Source organism: Bombus pyrosoma, linkage group LG15 (genome assembly GCF_014825855.1).
Source record: "Bombus pyrosoma isolate SC7728 linkage group LG15, ASM1482585v1, whole genome shotgun sequence".
Classification (NCBI taxonomy): domain Eukaryota; kingdom Metazoa; phylum Arthropoda; class Insecta; order Hymenoptera; family Apidae; genus Bombus; species Bombus pyrosoma.
Window position 1 is genome coordinate 9,996,311 of NC_057784.1, and position 21,368 is coordinate 10,017,678.

Genomic DNA, 21,368 nt, shown 5'->3' on the forward strand with positions numbered 1-21,368 from the left:
TTAAATTCTAGACTGGGTAGTGAATTGGAGGATAACACGCGAGTGGACGACCGCGCAATTTCAAATTTTCCAAGGTACGCGATTGCTAGAGAAGAAAGATGAAAATGGATGCGAGGCGGAGCCACGAATTTTCGCTATTTTCACGAACCAGGGGCTGTTTGTGAACGGCAATGGCGAGCTTAGAAGTTCCGTTTGTACCGAATGCATTGTCCGGAAGTGGGGAATGGCATCCTATTAAAGTCTTCCCCAAGATGAAGATGGCCCATTCTCTCCGCCCTCACCGAGTGCCTGAGATAGTCTCGATGCGTCGTCTCAGGTACCGTTTCTCAGTCTCGGGCTTTACTCGTATTTCTGGAAGCCGATATTCGTCCCTTCCGAAGGACCAACTGGTCTTAAATTACCGTCACTCCCAAAATTAGATTCTAACCGTTAAATTACAACGAGCCTCGAATAGAAAATCCTCTGTTCAACTTGCAAATTTGTAGATTTTATTAGCCAGAATTATCGATAAGTTTTTAATTTCACGATTAGTGTAAAATTAGTTGAGAGAGAGAGAGAGAGAGGGGGGGAAGGAATTGATGCAACAGCTTGTCTCGATCGATCATTCTCACGAAAATATCGTTATCTCGCAGTAACGACATATTCGGTTAAGTTTCCAAGTAAATATACGTAGTGCCGTTGGATTTCGCGCAATTTTGTTAATTGTTTGTCACTTGTCGAAGGTGGTAATGGATATCGGTTTGGGCGATGACCGTGCAAGGTTGCGGAGGAAAGTTCGGGCTCGTTATCGGTCGATGAATGTCAAGGGCAAAATGTGGCGCCGTCGCGATGAATAGTGGGGCGTTGTAATAGCTGCTAAGAGAGAGAGAGAGAGAGAGCGTTGGCTGTCTATGGATGGCAAATATCCAGAATTCGGCTAAATGTGTATCATTTTCGAAGAACCGACAGATATTACAGTAATAGGTTGGATCGATTTTCAGAAATATTTTCGAGAAGGTTAAATTATGGAAACCCTTTGGAAAATAAATGTGACGAACTTACGAGGGAATACACACCGGCATCTTCTCAAATTTCCAGTCTCGTTTCTCAAACCATCGAGCTGCTACTAAATTTCCGCTACTAAATTACGTAGCATCGTGTATCGCGTATTTAGAATCATCGATAAGCTCCGAGCAAGCCATTCTTTGGTATTACTTTTTGTTAACCCTCGAACGATGGTATTTTTTTTCCCAAAAATAGTGATACGATATCGGGATGAAAAGTTGCGAGCGAATCTCTCGGCGAGTCTTCCGACTCGTTTATCAACGAGATATCGGCCGGCCCCAAAAGAAGGGTTTCGGGTCGGCAGGACGTTTTTCGTCGCGGTGAGAATGTCCGGAATAGTTGGACTCGTCGTAAGGATCTCTGGAACGGCTGTACGGACTAACCCTTTTGGTTATCCGCGCGGATCGAGGGTTGGGACGGATGGCACGACGATCCTCTGGCCTCTATCCCAGGCTTCTCTCTCCCTTGGTGGACCACGACATCGGCTACACGGACGGATAACAGCGTCGCTTCGGACACCGAACCCCTGGTGACATTAACGCAACCCTTGGCACTTTGAGTCTTGAATATCAACGACATTAGCCGCAACCCCTGGCAAGTTGATGGCCGAGAACGGCGTTGGAATGCCAAAACCGTGGCTCTATCGGGGATGACGAGTGGAATAGGATATATCTGAGCTTTGTTATTGCTCCCTGCACCAGAGATCGTCGAAGATTCTAATTGATCGAGCGGATTCGCATGGAATATCAAGTATAAGCTTGGTTTAGGATTGTCGCTAAAGGGCGTTTCGTATGGATGAACGGTACTCGAATCGTAGATCTTTGGTATTAACGACGGATTAGGGAGTCTATAATTCTGCATCCGCATTAGCCAAAATTGTTGGAGGATGGAATAGGCATCGTATTTACGATAGAGCTTTGGAATAATTTACGAGTGGAACGGATAGTTATAGAAATTCTGATCACGAGTAGATCTCAAATAGTATAACAAGAGTTTTACGCGTTGATACCGTCCTAGGCGTACCGTCGCAAGCATCTCGACTTGTCTACGAGTAGTAATATAGTTAAACACTGCCAAATGGTCGCGAACAGGAACATGGCCCGCCATAAGAAGAACGTTATTAACCAGAAATCTTCGACGTACCGTTTCTCGTGCATTCCTGCTGGCGCACCACCGAGAGTTTCATCTCCACCGCCGTCTCATGGGCGAGGACCTCGTTGGTGAACTTTTAGAGTTTCACAGGGTAGGAAATGGTTCTTCGGCGCCATCGTTACCTGACGATGTACTTCGGAAGCCAATCAAGGCTCAACGTTGAACAAAGTCACTAGCAGGTGGAAGCTTCGTTTCAGTTGGAGGAACGTTAACACGCCCCTTGTCTCGATTCTCGTTGTAGATTCTACCTATTTCTGACCTCGTCGTTGCGACACGGATCCAGAAAGCTTCTCTTTTGTACGACCTGCGTAGAACTGGATAACGAAAGTATGGAAAGAGTGGTGCACGAAAAAGTCGAGATTCGAGCGAACACGGAAGAGGAGGAACCACAGATGTTGCCGGATTTCTGGAACGGAGATCGATAATACAACGATCGGAAAATCTGTCCCTTGTCTACGACATTCCCTCTCTCCGTTTCGCCCGATTTCGATTCGACACGTGCCAGACTATCCGCAAGAGGCTTCTCCCTCGTTTCACGTAGTTCGCGTTGCCAGTAGATTCGCTCGGTTTCTCTCCTCCAGGATCCAATCTCAATTTCCCTGGAGTACCCGGGGAATATCCTGTTTCCTCGTGCTCGGCTGCCACCGTTTTCTTTCCGCCTCCATTTTTCGGTGTCCGTCTTTATCGCCTGTCCGTTCCATTCGTCCAGATGTGTACGGGCTCTTTCCCATTCTTTCGCGAGCACCGTTAAATCGCCAACGTTTTCCTAGCGAAACAACGAGAGAGAGAATTGACAGTGGAGAAGAGCGAGTGGTTTACGTACGTTAGAGCGGAATGAAAAAATTAAAATTACGTGACTATATTCTAATAGAGAAATTCTTCCGGATTAAGCGCGAAAAGTAAATTTTTCGTCGTCCGCGTTCGCCAAATCTTACGACTACCTTTTCGACCGATTCGTATCGCTAGCTTTTTCCTTCACATTTTTCCAAGCCTCGCCCAAATCAGCTATATTCCCCGATCGATCTAGATCGATCGTCGCCGTTTCGTACAACGGTAGCATATATTGTAATTTTCCGGATGTCGGTATAGCATACGGATAGCGCATGTATATGAATCTCGTTACTTGCGCTAGACGTCACGCGATCGCGCGAGACTGCATCGAATCGATTCTCGTCAGACTAGCGTTGCCATCCAGCGCACGCCGTATCTCGCAAAGTTTCAACAAAGAGCGTCGCGGCTAGACTTCGTTTCCATGGTGGTTCTCCAGGAAACGTTTCCTTTCTCCGGACAATGGTCCTCCTGAACGAAAGGGTCCTATCATCGGAGGACCTAGCGTCACCCCTCGTAACGGGACGGGACGAGACATCGGCGCAAAGGAGGTCACCCTCGGCAGGAAAGATTTCGCGCGGAGAATGAAGCGGCAGAAGTGGCAGAAGGGTCTCGCGTACGTTTTCGGATCGTTTGGAAAATCTGGTAGCGAGCTCGCTGACACATCCACGAGGTGTTCCCGAGCTGACGTTACACAAATTAGCTACCTTTATTCCGCCCTCTCCCCTTTAAGTCTACACAGTGACGGGTTAGAGGGTGGCTCGAGGGGGTGGAGGCGGGAATCAATGGCGCAGCTGACGAGCGTTTGGCTGCGCATGTGCGCAGACAATTCTATCGACCGTCACTGCAGCACAGACACGGCCTACCCCTTCCAACCCCTCCGGGACAGGCTGATCCCTAGCAGAGTGGCGGTAGAGGGACGAAGAGGGCAGAGAGTGGCTTGCTTCTCGAAGATACGGCCAGCGTACGGACGACTCTGTGTGTGTATGTGTGTATGCGCGCGTGTGCGTGGTGGAAAGCTAGGAAGAAAAGAAGGGCTGGAAGGGGTGAGAGGCTCTGGAGTACCGGCTGCGACGGCGCTGCAACGCTTCGCGGCCTTGACTCCGCTGACGTCGCCAACTTTCCCCGATGATCCAGCCGGCGCGGCAGACACCCAGGCGACGCGAGCGAATCTAAGCCGCCACCCTGCTACCCCCACTCTTCCGTATTGCCGTGCTAACCCCGTGATGCGTCTCTTCTGCGTGTCTCTTCTCCCCCGAATTCTTTCCTCGCTGGCCGAGAATGCAGCGTCGACGCCCTCGTACCATGGGATTGCTCGGCCCTCATAACCCATTTCACACAGAAAGAGAGAAAGTTGAAAGAAGCACGGGGAATGGCGTTCGGAAGTCGGTCGATCGAGCGATCGTCTCGAACGTGTACGCCGATGCCTCGGGATGGTAATTTCAAGGATGAAAGAAAGAAGAAAGATCGTCTGTCCAGTCCTGTCCTGTCTTTGCTTCGAGCGCCGTTTACCAGAACGTCGTCTTTAACCACGATTATCGGTCGTACGCGACGTTATTGACTCGAATGCGAGCGACACGATGCGTTCTACGTCTCGTATACCGGTTCTTGGCGTGTATGGTAGGCGTGCAGAAGAAACACGTCGATTACCATATTCGCTGGAATTGAGTCACACCACGGAACAGCCTTATAAGAGAAGTTCTCTCGTAACAGCCGAGATCTTAACCGGTGTGTGTCCGATCAGCCCGATACCGACACGCCTTCTCTCCGTATACGTTGTACGCCACGCGTTGCCTATCCTCGCGTGCTGCATTATGCATGCATCCCTCGGGTATTAATATTACGTCGGGTACTTAGAGCCGGTAAGCCTCGCCTTCCCTCCGGCTGGCGAAAGAGTTTATCGACTGCTGACTCTGTGCACCACCCTGCGCGCTCTACGTAACAAATCGCTTTATTCGCCTGTTTTCGACGCGACTTAATCGGAAAAGCCAGCTTTCCATCATAAAGGTTGATATTTGGAGTGGAGAGAAAATTGTATCGAGAGATCGTAAATTTCAGACTAAAAAAAAAAAGCAAATGGGATTAACGATGAAATACGTCTTTGGGGAGATCGAAGCTAAGTGGACATTTGTTTCGTTTACTAAATATTATAACGATATTATATATACACTTCTTCGCATATTACGTACACTTCGTACATTTGCGTACCCTTAAATACGCAAAGATACGCGATCTACGATCAACGGCGACTAATTCGTCGAAATATACCTTTCCGGATGTACGATCGTGATCCATCTTCAGGGCTAGTCATTTATTCGGACACTACCACCGTAGTCTGTCCGAAGTGTTTACTTCCGCGACGAGGGATCAGCAGAAATCTACCAGAGAAAGTTTAAAGCCTACTCGGATATGGACGGCCGACTTTAAGATCCCTGTTTCCCTAGGTGGATTCAGAGGTAGTTCGCCCGACGTTGTATGCTCTTCGCGGCTGTTGGCCGCGCACCCGACATTCTCAACCCACGCAACTACCGTAATCGAGGGGTGTGGCACGCTAGAGCTGCGAGCCAAAGTCTGTTTTGCGGCGGATCTTTTTTTCCGCGTGGTCGTATCTTAAGTAATGACTTTCACGGGCGAAGGAGAAACTCCCACCCCCTGTATGCCTTCGGTGGCGAAGCATAGCTATCGCGTTTCGCGCGACATTGCCCGCCGAGGCGCGACGGTATCGTTGCTCTTTTTACGCCTTGTCGGAAGCAACAGGATCTAACGACTCGATTTTCCTCGGCTTTTTATCCGACTGGATTTTTTCGGCGGAACGCCTTCGTCGTTTCAGGGGGATGGTTTTTTATGCCGCTCCTCGTTTCCTGCTTTCCTTTCTTCTCCCAGTGTTAAAGAGACCGTTGGAACGAATCGTCAGCTACGCCGACGCTAACGAAGTATCATCGATCGAATCTCTCTCGGAACGGTGCTCGTTTTCCACGAGCGAGTTTCAAATTTCCTTTTCGCCCTGTTGTTCGTCTCCGTGGCCGTCTTATCCTCCCTTCCACGAACATCGTCGTAATCAGAGACGCAGCCCTCCGAAGCAATTTTACCCCTTTGTTGGTAAACGGCCGAGTCCGGTCGAAAATCAAGCGACAACCCCTTCCTGTCCCCTCGTCCTTGGTTCCTCCTCGTCCACGCGTTCCTTTCCTCCGTCTCCTCCCCCGTCTAGGCAGCTTAACGATGGGTTTCGTCGTTTCCGTCATCCTCGGCGCGGCCTGCCCGAGGACTGTCAACTATCAGCGGCCAGACAATAGCGTGATTAGTGCACAATGCGCTTTCTCTCTCTCTCTCCCTCCCTTTTTCTCTCCTCTCCCTTCGCCCTTCGTTTCACGATTGCTACCGGGCTATATCTCTTTCTATGTTTCTCTTCGCTCGGCGCATCAGCTCGCTCGTGCACGCGGCCACAAAAGGACACGCCGCTCCACCGCACACAGGCATACCCTAACGTCACGCGGCGGCTCTCCTCTGCTTTCTCTCCAGAGAACCGGAAGCCATTGTGTATGACGGCCAACCGGGCTCGCTCTCCGACTCTGTCTCTCAGGTTTGTCGTTGTCGTCATGCACCGAAGGGAGCGTTGCGGCGCACGCCTGCGGGACGTCAACCGCGCATTAAGTTGATGTACGAGCTCCTCCAGACCCACGATGCTGTCTATCCGATGGTTCCCGTTTACGGGCTTCGGCCATTATCGGGGAAGAACCTGCAGCAACTTCTCGCGCCGCTCCTTCTTCGAGTACCACACCCCCGCAGGGCTAACGTCCTTTTCCTACGCACGCACACCGAAACAACTTCTCTTTCGTCCGGCTGATCGTGTTTCCCATAGACGTTGGGGATGAGCGAGTTACGCGTAGTCTTTAAACTGTGGGACCTTCGAATTTCCAGATCTGTAACTTTTTCACGTCGAACCGTTTATATTTCTGCATACGTACTTTTAAGCGTTCGGATATATCGGCGTTCGCGCAGCCTAATAAAGTAAAACGAATCTCGGATCCTTAAGCGAGACTCTTTAAAGCCGAACTGACCAACTGTTACGGCGAGAAATAGTTCAACTTTTGTGGGAGTGTTGCTCGTCGTGCAAATTTAACACACAGTCGAAGAGTTTTTCCTAAACGGATTCGAAGACAGTAGAAGTTTTACGGTAACTGGTGGGAAATATTGGAGGAAGATCGGGGCTGATTCTCGAGCAATTTACAATATTCTCCGATAGTCTGCCGCGTCAAACATGCTCGTACATCAAGGGGATGTTTCATCCTCCGCCTTCTCCGTGTTTCCCCCTGACATCGTCCAACCCTGATCCTGATGAGACGAGGAAGATTAGCCTCGGTCTCTGTTTGGGGAGCTGATTAGCCGGCGGCCCTTTGACGCGACCAGGAGCGAGCCTGCTGCAAATGACGATTCTCACCGTTTCCACGTTCCCTCGCGATCTTTGTCCCTGTACGTACACCGGGATCGCGTAAAATCCGTCGTAGTCTGGTTTTTCTTGGGTCGAATCTATTTTCTTCGGAAGATATCAGGCTTCTTTGAAGCTTTTCGAGCTTTTGTATCTATGACAGGAAGGTGTTTTCAGAGGCTTGTAGAGGTATAAAGGACACGTGGGATGATGGGTAGCGAACACGAGAAATCGAATTTCTGTCGGTCGTAAAGTTGAACGTGGATAAAGCGACCTTGGCCGCTGGCGTCCTCCTTTCGAATTCTCCATGTGGCGCTGTAACGCGCGGTATTGTGCGCTATTTCAGCTAGAGGAGAGGCTGTATCATGTTCCTGAGGCGAGAGACGAGTGCCAACATACGACTGCGGCTTAGATAGTCTTGCAAACAGCGCGCGGTACGCGCACTGTTCTTCATATATCGTTGTAAGGATCACACTGTGAAGTTTGTAACCTTCCAGTTGATCTTTTGGTTACAAGAAATTTACTATAATTTATCGTTTTCCTTAAGAAATAAGAGCAAACAACTACGTGTACCTAACCCAACCATATCGTGGGAGATTGCAAGTCCAACGCTGGACGCGATGCCACCACTCTTCTGCCTAACCACCGTAACGTTTCAAGTTCGTTCTAAGATCGATCGCTTCATAGTCTTCGAACGATATCACGCGTACGTTCGTATGCCAAGTAACGATCTTAGAAAAGAGAGAGCAGCTGAGAAAAACACGACGAGGCTAAGGAAGAACATGGCGAACGTGGAAGAGGGGGTACTCCACGAATAAAGTACACGGTGCAACGTGATTCAACTGACGCGTATATATCATCCGGTCGTCCAAGAAGAGAAGAGATATTGCTTCGGCCGAGAGGAGATCGTTGGCTTTTCTTGGAGCAAAGAACAGCTAGTCTCGGGATTTCGCTCCGGGATTGCGTAACGCGAACTTCGGATGCCAACTTGGCACGGTCGCTACATAGGAAGAAGAAAAGGTGTGCAGACGAGGTGGAAGAGACGGAGAACGACCGAGAGAGAGAGAGAGAGAGAGAGAGAGAGAGAGGAGAGGAGAGGAGAGGAGAGGAGAAACAGCGCAAGAAGGGTGCGTTTTTGCGGCCTTTCTCGGCCTCTCGACGAAATCTCATCCTCGACTGGATTTCGGCTTTGTGTCGAAGTCGCGAGACGTTGCTTCGCTCTTCGTCTCGACGTTTCGATCTAGCTTGCCGCGTTTCATCGCAGACTCTCGGTACATCGACGACCCTGTTTCCCACCTCCTTTTCCCTTCTCCTCGAAATCTCTTGGTGCTCTCGATCTATCATCGGCATTGCGAAGCAAGAGGAGGCTCTCTCCACACGGTCGACTTTATCCGATCTTTCTGCGCGGCTCCACGTCGCTATCGCGATTCCGTGGCATACTATAATGAAGATTTATAGGGAGCTTGCCTAAAACGGGGATGGGATCATCGAGAGATGGCTTATTGCCGTCCTCCGGCAAGTTTTCCAGGTTTAAGCACCCGCGTCTTCTTCTTCTCCCTTTCCTCTTCACTTCGAGGACAGTGAACATTCTTAGGGGATAAAGAGAGAGAGAGAGAGAGAGAGAGAGAGAGAGAGAGAGAGAGGAGGGATGCGAAACGGGGGATAGGGGCTGCAGGACAACACCGGTATATTAAACTTTTTATAAAGAGAAAGGGAGGGAGGGGACCGGCGGTAAGAGGATTCTGTCATATTAAAATGCTCGTCTTGGAGTCTTTCGAGAGGATACGGGCCTCTGCTCTCTTTCACCTGGGCCTCTCCTCGAGTCTCGATAACCCTCCGGAAGGTTGCGAAACGAGCGCCTCGTCCGCCCGTAGCTCGCTGTTATTGCCAACCATGGAAGAATGCGAGCTTTCGCCGATAAAATGGGTTATGAAGGTCTTTGACTGGTTTCCGCCGCAGGATCTTATATTTTCTTCGCGTTTCTACGGTTACAGATGTATTACGGTCGATCGTAGATTTTCACGTCTAAACGTGTAGTCGTAGTTGCGAATCTCGATCTCGACGAAAAAGCGAGTTCTAAAAGAAAACCAGAAATTTACGAGGGTGTCTCGCGACACGAGCTTTATTGTCGGTTCGAGCGGTGAAACGCGAGTCGCGGGAGCCGTGTTCCTCGACGATTAGATCTATCTCGCCATTGAATTTCACCTTCCCTCTCTTTCCTCTACCTTTCGCTCACGACCGACATAAATTTCCACTATCGGATGGCTCGCAGCTTATCCGACCTCTCTTCGTTCGTACCATCCACCGACTTTGTCAACTTGCCTCCATTTTTTTTTATACCGTACCGACACCAGAAATCTATTCACCTTTAAAACAGTACACAGTAAACCAAACTGTAAACAAATAAGCCAATACGCGACAATAAAACTAGCGTTCGTATACCTCATAGCACCAGTATCTTTCGTAACAAACTCTCTTCTCTTCTTTAAATTCTCTAATTTGTGAACCGTAAGAAACATTAAAGAGGATCTTCCAAACGGATACAAGTACTTCTGATGCCGATACAGCCAGTAGTGTAGTAGTAATAGTAGTACAATTAGCGACAAATTCGTTGAGTTTCTGTAAATGTTGAAATACTTTTGTGATTCAGTGCCGCGCTGATGTCGCGCTCGGGACAGGATTATCGGCACGGGAATCGGTTCGACGGAAAGTTCGATTAAAAACCAGCGAGCCGCGTAATCTACAACGAACGAGAGGGATGCTGTACCAGCAGGAAGAAATCCGGCTTCGAAGCGGCGCGTATATCGGCTGTGCAAATAAAACACACACTGGCCGTGTCTCGTTGGTGGAACTGTGGCGCGAATCCGCGTTAGATCGCGATCGATATCGGAGGCACAGCTCTCGCGTGTATCGAGCGAGCGCCGTGTTTCGTGACGTTGCCTGTTGGTGGTCGATCGAGATAGCGATCGCGCCGCTTTGTCCCGACGGGACGCGCGCCAACGCGTTCGCTATCAGCTCGAAGATAATCCGCCGCGTACATCGGCGCGCCTGCGAGCGTAAGTCGCGCTTTAAGTCGCTTTTAATCGAGCTCTCTCACGGTAAGTCGAAAGGGGGATGTCCTGACACGTAACAGAGAGATTCTAAACTCTGCTTGTTGGCCATCTTACGGGGTAACGGAGCAAGGAGGGCTGCTACGGCTGCTTTACATGCAAATTGCAGGAACGAGGCGAGTCTCGACGGTCTTAAGGCGTTTCGTAATTGCCGCGAGTGATCCCGGATATGGGTTATCACGATCAGAGAAATCACCGGTGTAACGTGGTCTTGAAAGCTCGCGCAAAGAATAAAAGTATAGGGTGAGATAGGGTTACTCGAGTCGGAAGAACGTTCGACTGAAAATTAGGAAATTACCAAAACTTGGTTCGAGATAATAATACGGTACGGTATTACAACAACGATCGAGTTTCGACATAGAATTTGAAACTTAGGTGACTCGGATAACTCGAATCTCTCGAAGTTATGGGATCGCCGACTCGAGCATGTGATTTTCGTGGTTTTCAGCGGATTACGAATCTGGTTGTTGGTTTTTCATTAGACACGGTTAGCGCGCATGTAATCACGAGCCAGATTCAGCTTAAGATCGCTATAAGATCTACCGAATTAACGTTGTCAGACATTTCGTTCATTTTCATTAACGTTACTTCTTAACTAAATTTACGTTCTGCAGCAGCACGTTTCTTTCACGAATTTCTTCGATCGTCTGTTTGATCTCGCAAGCTGGATAAAAGATAGATCTACCAAAAATTCGATAGTTGGCGCTTCTGACGGTTGGTATAAGTCTTTCTTTTCTTCTTTTCTACATACTGCGCGTTTTTAATGCCCGTAGAATCGTCGTTACGAAGTTACGCGAGTGTCACCGTCATTTAGTGTTTTAATGACGTTGGTGTGACACGAAAGGGGTGGCAAACGAACACGAAACACGGCTTCTTCGGCCGGGGCCGAAAGAAATTCCGAAAGAGGCGCCGAAAGCGATACCCATCAAAGAGAAAACGCGAAAAAACGGGGATACGTTACACGATGCGTGCACGGTCAAACTGAAAAACGGCCCTCTGCTCCGCTGGTTAATTCGAAAGAGGTCTCGGGCGTGTCATCAGCCATCCGGTTGGACCCTTGCGGGACTGGCTGTTCTTAATCGTGGCGTTTTGTCACCTTTACACAAAGAAAAAGGGTTGCGGGAGATCTGGCAGGGAGATGGAAAAACGAGCACTAGAGTTTTATCGTGCTAACCATTTATTTCTCCATTTATGTACGTTTTAATCCTTGGACGGCGGAGATTGGATTAATTCCGAGACACCCTGATGTTCCAACTTTAGTTACATTCGAAGCTGCAGTTACATATGTTACCATGTTTTAACACTTTCTAAGCTACGTTTTGATCGATTCACGTTTTTACGTATAAAATCTCAGCGATATATCCTTGTGAATTATGTTTGAGAAGTAAAACGAAGGGTTTACCACAATGCCGCGAGCTAAACGTGGGTGGTTCGTACCAAAGGCAAACCGTGTTTTCTGTTTCCGCAATGTGTCGCGTTTTTCGCGAAACGACTCCAAAGGAAGAGGAGAATGCTCGCGGGCCTCGCGTGTATTCGCGACCGAACCTAGCTCGAGCGAACGACGACGCGTTGACGAAACGAGATTTATTCGATAGAAAATATTTGCACAGTTCTTACCAAGGTTTCACGACAGAGAAATAAAGCTCGATTTCGCGCAGAGAATTTCTTCGAACGACCCAGACCTTTTACAAAGTCGCTTCGCTGTTTCGTTGAAGAGATTGGCGGCGTTCGTGTACCCTCTTTGCGTTCAAGAATCACGTAATGACTAAACCTGTTAAATCGAACCGAGGAATACGAGATGGCAGGAGAAAAATAGTGGATGAGACGTTTCAAACGAGGAGGAAAACAACTCTGGTTCATTCAATATCGAGGAAGCTTGGCTACTAAACGAGTCCGGAGCTTGCGAGGAATTTCTTGGCAAGCGGTGCGACAGCGTGATTCGCGTCACGTTCAACTGACCTGCGACAATGTTTCCGCATCGGACACGCGATTTCAAAATATACTCGTAAGTGCGTGAGAACGTGCCGTGCATGAATGTGTAATATCCGCCTAGTGCCTACTTCGGTATCGTACGGACCACGAGGTCGTGCACAGCTCGAAATAAAATGATAGCGCGCGTCTTGCGCGTTAACGAATGACGCCATGCAAATTAAGCGAAATAGAAGTATTTCAAAAATGACGGAATTTAACAAGTGGTTACTTTTCTTACGAGCCACTCTACTTAGGACGGATATTCTTTGTATTCTTCTATATTAATTTCCCACAAGTGCGCAAAAATCCACGATCTACCGATACAACTAATCCGTTAAGATCCGTGGCACGATCGGCCGAAAAATTGTTCTTTTGCTTGGTCCCCGGTAATTCACCGTAGGGGCGAATTAAGCGAGTGGCCGTTTATAATGAGAATAATCCAACCGCAAAGGGTTGAAAGCTTTTTACGGCTCGAATAAACGTGTACGAGGCGGTAGAACGAACCCGGTGTTTCTTATTTACAGGATTAGCCCCGGGTGTCCTGTTGAATTTCGGACACGTTGCCCGGGATAATCGCGATGCACGAGACGTTACTCAACTGCGTGCCTCGTGGCCGCTCGATTACGTCCGTTGGATTCATTCTTCTATCGGTAGAAGATTCTCTGCACGTTTCTTATGCCAGAGGAAATCTTCGAAGTCACATTGTTTCGTTATTTCTTCGAACATTGGAGGACAAAGCGCTTTGCATTACGAGTCGAAGCTTCAATATTTCTCCTACCTTCTCCCCGAGGTCGTTCCGAATTTTAAGGTGACCATTAAGAACTCCGGTTCGCATTTGCATACCGCGTTTCGAGGTTGTGACGTCGGACTTTGCGTATTCTTGCGAAAACAGAGAGGGACACTCCGTTAATGCGGAACATGGCCGCGCCATAAATTCCACGGAATAAAGAAGGGCTGTCCCGGCGTAAATACCGCGGCCCCATTAAAACTTTTCGCGTACTTAGGCTGGAATTTATTTCAACCTAGCCACGTGCATCCGGCCACCAGAGACGCTGTAACCGTTTTATGGCGCCATCTCCCGTTTGATCCGCGCATATTTCTTACGAAACTCGCTACTTTTCAGCGACCCGTGCCCTCCCTCTTGTCCTTTACGTACGTGAACTTCGAACCGAAAGTTACGATCCTCGGCGATCGAACTTTCGTATTTAATATCCGAATTACCGACGACCGAAATATAAAAGTTATACTTGTCCATAAATCATGGGACACTCGGTATATTTGAGATTGGTATAAATGGACGTTGTGCGTTATACGAGATGAAATTGACGTTGGTATTATACGTTCTCATTTGGGGATCGGAAAAACACATTTGTATAAATTTCCTACTATCGGTCGTAGCCTCTTGGGAGAGAATTCGTTACAGAATTTTATAACAATCTGATGAAAGGTTTCTGCGAGCGTTTGAATACTTTGACGAGTCACCGCGTGTGTACGAACGATCTACCCAATGGAAAAATTCCCAAGCTCGCGTAACAACGCGTCCTTCTATTTCGCTGTTCGACTGTGTTTGCCGGTTAGTTTGGTATTGGCAAAGAGGTGAAGAAACGTCAGATTCGACGAACGGTAAGGCGAGCGCATCACCGCCCACGAACACCTTTTTGGCTGGCACCGAAACGGGAACTCTAATTCGAGATCGGCGTTTAACGTCCGGCAGCCGCACGCCAGGAAGCCGTGGCGCTTGCTAATTTATTCTAGAGAAACGCAAACACAGGAATTCGTCGGCTATCTCCTCTCTTCAAACGAGACTCTTCTTCTTCGATTATCGCGTGGAAATAATATTATCGATTAAAATTTCCCTCGTTACAAGACGATAGAGATAAACGACGTCTATGTGCTAATTACATATATTGTATATTGTGTATATTATACGTATAGAAACCGTACAAAAAGAAACACGATTTAGGTGATAGAAAATGATCAAAATTACGACTCGAACACTACGCGCTGTTTAAGAGCAAGTTAGATATCTGTTGTTCGATGAGCCAACACCGTCAGCTTCGTTATCTGCTGCTGTGTTTATAAAGGCACATGGTTTTTAGCCGCGGCTACGATCGACCGACCAACCGAACACGCGGCTAATGCCTCTATTGTTCCTCTTTCCTTCGTGGTGAAACGCGGCAAACAATAGGATTACGGAACTTCTCTTTTCCGACTGGTAATCTTTTTTCAAACGCGAGCACACTGGGTCGAACGATGACCGACAGACCAGCCTCTCTGAAACAGGACGATGGTTTTTTAAGAGCATTGTTGCCGATCGTGGGATATTGCATGGGAAATGCGATAGTCCGTAATTGGATTTCATGGGAAGAATATTTGCGAGAGAATTGGGTGACAGAGGATACTTTTGTAAAAAAAAAAAAAAAAACCTGTAGAATTGACATTTTGTTACGTTGGTAAAGCAAAGATATTGTATTTACGTTACAGTTAGACAGCTACGCTACAGATTTCTATGTAATTTCTATTCGTTGGAAGGAAATGGTAATTATCGTAATTCAATAGTGCGAGGTTAGTGACTTTTTCGTAGTCACAGGCGCTCGTTTCGAAACGCGGAGCACCACGAATCGACTCGAGTTGGTGGCAACAGAGGGGGAGGGAGAGAGAGAAAGAGGGAGAGACAGAGAGAAAGAAAGAGAGAGTCAGCGCGGCGCACTTGCATCGAGTGCATAAAATTCAGTCAACGACCGCTAAGCGCTAAGCTAGGCTAGGCTGGTGCGCGCGTGCACGCTGCTACTTTTGCGTCAGGGTCGACTCGGCACAACTCGGTGTCGTAACGCGTTGGGCTAGGTTAGTAATATCGTCGAGCCGCCGGAGCTATTTACTAGCTCTATTCTTACGCACCAGCCAACCAGCACGCGTCTGCTCACCGATACATACACGCGAGAATCCGTTTCCCTCTCTTCTCTAAGTTTCTAGAAGCGTGTGCGTGTGTCACAGCTTAGCGAACGACTCTGATAAAAGCAGTTATCGCACACGAGCTATCGTTGTCGGCTCGAGTTAGGTTAGCGTAGATCCCGATTCGTCGACGGATTTCAATGTCGACCCCGACCTCGTCAATACCAGCGTCGGCGTGTGTTGCGCTTCGTGATACAAATAATCTAATAACAAGTTGGCTCTGGAACTACCAAACCGGTAAATATGGCCGGTATCGCATGTATAACTCTTTAGATTACTAAAAACATGCGAATGCTTTAGGCAATATTGGATAATAACCTGCCTTTATGCAGATAAAAACATGATTACACTTACTTTTCCGTTTTTTTCTTTTTTTTTTTACCTTCATTAGATAGACAAATTTGCGCGCGATATATGTGGGTATACGTTAAAGGTAGTTGCAGTTCCAGGAAACAATTCTGCTGGAAATAAAACTGTACGTTTCTATTCGGGTAGCTCGAAAAGTATTCTACGTTATAGGGTTAATAACTAATTCCGTATCTATTTCTATTTTGGCATCGTGCTGTACTTGTACGTTTTTGCCAAGCACGTGGTTTATACGCTGTAAATTTACCTGTATACCTGCTATAGCTACACTTCGTTGGCTGGTGAAACCTTAATTGGCTGCCGGGTCCAATTTCTAGCTTTCAAAAATAGTGTAGAAGAGATCAGCCATTTTAACCACGGCAGTCGGAAACGTAGGACGAAATGAAACGGATCTTCACTGTATTTCGCCAAAAGGAATCGGTATGTAAATCGGTAAAATCTTTTAGAACAACACCTCAACGTACTAAGACTCGAAGCTTCAACGCGTAACACCGTTGCGTTGAGGCATCTGCGAGTTGGACGACGATCGAAGTATTAGACTACTACGGTATCTGTACGATAGAAAAGAGTGAAATTTGGAATTGAGAACCATTTTTCCATAACGACAGTTCGATGGCCAACGTACATTCAGATAACTATATCTATATAGTCGTCGAACGAGTCGTAATCTCCCAGAGTAAAGTTCACGGTTCAACGTAGCTCAGAAGCGTGCTGCTTCGTAAAAAAAACACACGTAATTATGTCGTTAGAATGCGTTCTCGTTGAACACGTTTGTTCGCCTTCTCTCAGCGCGCCGAGGCCGATCAAAGAATCTGTTTTTTCTACACAGCAGGTTAGCGTAATTCCCTTCGGCGAGGTTGCATTATTCCAGCGAGCTTGTCAGCAGAAATTGCCTCGCGATCCAGTCGAGAGATGGGCGTCGTGTCACGTTATCTGTTACGTCACGTTCTTATGAACTTGCACGCTCGCGCGCAATAAACTGGCTACGTGGCCATGCGCTTCTACGTGATGGACCGTGTGCTTACCTTCTACGTTCTTTCTGTTCTCTCGTGAATCACCAAGCTACCTAAGGACCCACTGCGTCGTGACACGCAACGATTACGCTGGTCCAAGTGGACGTTGAATAGCGATGAACCACGAAAATGATCGAATGCACGGTTAGAATGGGAATCGTTGAAACGCATTTAAAGACAAGGACTTATTTCGAATTGCGATAACGAGAGTAGCGTGATAAAACGGTAGTCAGTTATCACGACTATGTATACCGTGTATTGCGAATCGTATCACCCACGCGCTACAGTTAAATATATCTTTGTATCCGCTTCGTAAAATTAAATCCAAGTCTTATCAATTATATTCAGAGTACTACGTATGGCGTTGTTTTCGAATCGCAACCGTTTAAAATCGAATAAAAGGTATAAAGCGGATCTTTGAGGATGAATCAGAGGATACGCGTCGAATGGAGATCGTTAGAAATTTCCAATTTTTTTCACCTTTTTCAGTAAAATTATATATTCCCCGTAGAAAAGTGAAATTTCTGCGCACAGGCCTGACTCGATAGCCGGGAGCTACACTTTCCTGTAATCACGATTATTATAGTTATACCGCGAGTTTTAGCGCAATTACGAATAACGTAGAAGATTGAGAGTGTCACATACGTCGAAGGGGGTTAAAGATAACATGGTATTCGTAGCGCGAACATCCAGAAGCTCGTTAAAATCGGAGGCGGACGGTTCAATCGTTCTCCTTGTTAGCCAAATTGGATAACGAGTCTTTCGCGTAGAATAATTGGCCGCTTCGTACCGGAGTGCCGCATCGCCTCCTGTGGAAGACAAATCAATTCGACTTCGTACTGCTTGACCGAGCAAAAGTGAAGTCTTCAACGAGCATGTCCAAACACGCGATCGTGTCTAATGAAATTTCGAAATATATAAAACGCACAGTATAAAAGTTTCCTATTATAGGTGTTGCGATACTATCCGTGACTATACCTGCAGTGGCTACGAAAAGTAATCGCACTGAACTCTATTCGTTATCGCATTTGTACGCGTAATAAATGACACCAAGCGTGTTAAATCTCTCGTCGTTTGATGATATTACCATACGAGGATAAAAATTGAATATTACGAGAACGTAATGTAGAAGCTGATAAAGAAACGTTTCATTGAAAAATAAAGGCGCGTGCAAATACCCTTTTATAGTCACACCGTAGCTTCCCTTCCTTGCACGCATCTCACTCGCACCTGCCGTTTCTCTTTCGCGCGACTCGCGCACGTACGAGATTGGAAACATTCGCGACGCAATAGGCAAACACTCGGATCGTGTGTTTACGTATCGGAATGCTATAGCTGCTCGGCAATCAGGTTTTTCTTGGGCTAGGTTACGCGCTATCGTCTGGGATCGACGCTGTTTACCGTCTCGTGTCTATTCTCGAGTTCTTCAAAGAGTCACAGTTACCTGTACGCGCGTGTCTCCGACTCTCGTGCGCGCTCGAAGCGCGTGCAAACTCACACCAGCCGATAGCGAAACTCTTGCGTCCCCGGATGTCTCTCCAACTCGACGAGCATTTATCTTTTCCTTCGTACACGCGTTAGCTGCTACGTATTTCATCTGTTCGACGAGGAAGAATCAGCGAATCAGCGAATAGGCGAGACTTGAGATCCACTGGACATCCGCAGCTGGAATTTCACTCCGTTCCAAACGAACGTCGTTCCTCCGCGTGCTCGGAATAACAGAGTAGCCTCTGCGTGTCGCGGACGAGAAACTAGTTGGGACGCGTTTAACGCTACTTCGATCGGGATTTTTCTACGTACAGGGACATACGTCTCTCTTAGCGATGATTTTTAGAGATCTTTAACCTCGTTGATAAATGTTTTTAAATATCTAACCGACGATACGATGTTGAATGCGAGATATAAATGCTTCGTTTCAAATACGTGTACGATTCGTTCTTTTTCATTGATCTAATTTTCTTCGATCGCTATCGCTACTTTATCTTAGAGAAGTAGTCGAGAACGTATTAACGTGCACAATTATGTTCCAAGAATCAGTACGCGAAGAAAGATACACGATAGACTTACAAACGAGAGTCTTACGATAAATCAATCATATTTCTCTTTCGTGCATTTTTGAAAAAAAGAAAAAAATATTTGCCAACAGTTAGCGGATTATATAAACTTTTGTTGACTCTTTGATTACGCGTACAGCGAAATACGCTGGATTTGCGAAGGATGTTATTCGCGCGATAATTAGAAAAGACCTGTGTTTCCACGGCGACACACGTCGATAAGTAATCACCGCCTGTCGCGACAATAACTCGCCGGTCCGAAAGGAACCAGCGTCGTTTCTTAATGAGACAGCGACGCGTCACGTGTTTTCTCGGATAGACCGCCCCGGAGCCACGTAATGAACAGGTATCGCTCGGCCAAGCTTACGCTTTTCCCTAGCGCGTATGGCGGAACCGCAGACAAGAGGGAACGGTGTCGGTAGTGCAGTAAACTCGTGCCGGTGGATAAATATACGGTATTATATAAGTTGTTTGCTGCTAGCCAGAGAACGAGAGATGAGAGAGAGAGAAAGAGAGAATACGCGCGGAATCGAGGAACACAGCGTGTGCGGATCTGTAACCGGCTTCGCGCGCGAGCGTGTTGCGTAACGATCACCAGTCGGACGCAATTCGATGACTTCTCCGCGATTCCTCTACCTACGTGTCGGTCGCGGGGAAATTCGTCAAGAAACTTCCACGATCTTGTAACGTTACATCGTGCAGCGGGACACGTTTCAGAAAATCACATTGGCATTCTTATCTCGGTCGTTTTTTCCGTCATGGAACCTGCCGTGTATACGCGACGGAGTTACGTAACGGAGAAGACGGTGTCGATCGTGGTTGCACTTCGAATGGCGTAGAAGATCGGTCACTTCTGAGTAATGAGATTCGAGCAGAATTCGTACGCGATGATCCAATAGCAACGGAATTAGAATAGTCAAAATTATAGTAGAATTAGGACGCGACGACCAAGCACATCGAAGTTTCGCACATCGAAATGGCGTCCTTGTTACATCGTTTTATGACAATTTCACGTGATCTAAAGCTATTGTCGGACGTTCCGTAATCCATTGAATGTTAGAGATTGCTGTAGAATTAGAACACAATGATCACACGCCAAAGACGGTCAAAGGCTTTCTTCTTTGCTGCGTCGTCTTACGATAACTCGAAGTGGCCCCGAGTTGCTGTTCGAGATTGCGATAGAATTAGAGTAATCGGAACTAGAAGTATCGAAAATTGTTTCATTCGTAGATACATAGTATCATCCCTGTTCCGTTGTCTTGCGACAAATCCGAGTATTCTTCAGTTACTGTCGGAAACTCTGTAAATGTATCCAACCACCGAGATTTCAATAGAGATAGACCGATCGAGATTGCAGCGTGATCAGACACCAAAGAGATCAAAGGTTTGCCTTCCGTCTTCACGACGTCATTGTCACGACACCCTACGACAGCTCGAAACGTTCCCAAGCTGCTGTCACAGCTTCTACAGATTCAGCCAACAATAGAGGATTTGGTTTTCAATCGATCCCTTGCCATTTCCTTGTTCCGATCAAAAATTGTCAGCGGATGCAGGCTTCGCGTTCTTTCTTTTTATCTTTTTTTTTTTGAAGGGTACGCCAATGGATGCCCTTGCTAATCGTTATTTCGTGCCAATTTGTCCCATTGATCCAGGGACCGGGAAGAGAAATAGCAGACCGATGGCCCTGCTATTTCGTCGCATTGTCGTCGAACAAAAGAAAAGGCGGACGAGACCGTGCAGGCTCTTGCTGTGTTTCGTTGCCGTTTCCGTGGCCAGATTTCAGCTCGCATCGAATAACGACCTTGATCGGCTTCGACAGCTGCTAATGCGGCGCGATGAATTCGATTGGGTTAGAAGAATGGGGGTGAGTTGTACGCGCCACCATTTTGGAAGGCCTCGGTCGGCTCAAACTACCGCTTGATTGCGTGCCAATGTGCTGCGACTTTTCGGATGGATCGAAGGGTGCCGACGGATCGAAATTCTATCGATCTCTATAAGGGTGGATAAAACGAACGAAGCAAAAGAGAAACCGGGAGCGGAGAAGGGGGCGATAGAAAGGCGGAAAACGCCTTTTTCCCTTTTCCCCTTCGCAGAATCGACAGGTTCAAAGCGAGGGCTCTGGATTTTTCTCGTTTGAAGACCGTGCGACGTGAGCTTTCAGCCAATTTCCCACTCGTGTAGGTCACGTCTTATTGCGCGACCGAATACATAGATTTCCACACGGACAGAGAGCCACTTTTTGACCACGCTGATTTACCCCATCCCTATATATATATATATATATATATATATATGTATGTATATATATATATGTGGTGTCGCAGTCAGTTGGTACGAGGTATCTCATAAATATGATAGGAACGAGAGCTTTTCGAGGATACACGCGACCGGACAACGCTTCCGTATACGTGTTCCTTCTTCGGCGTGATTCTATTCGGAAAAGAGGGATTTT

At 47.4% G+C, this 21,368-nt stretch overlaps 1 protein-coding gene across 2 annotated transcripts in view; it reads left to right on the forward strand.

The window, feature by feature from the left end:
- Positions 1-21,368, forward strand: part of LOC122575392 (headcase protein) — a 163,642-nt gene that overhangs the window by 41,531 nt on the left and 100,743 nt on the right. The gene's annotated exons all lie outside the window — the stretch shown is intronic.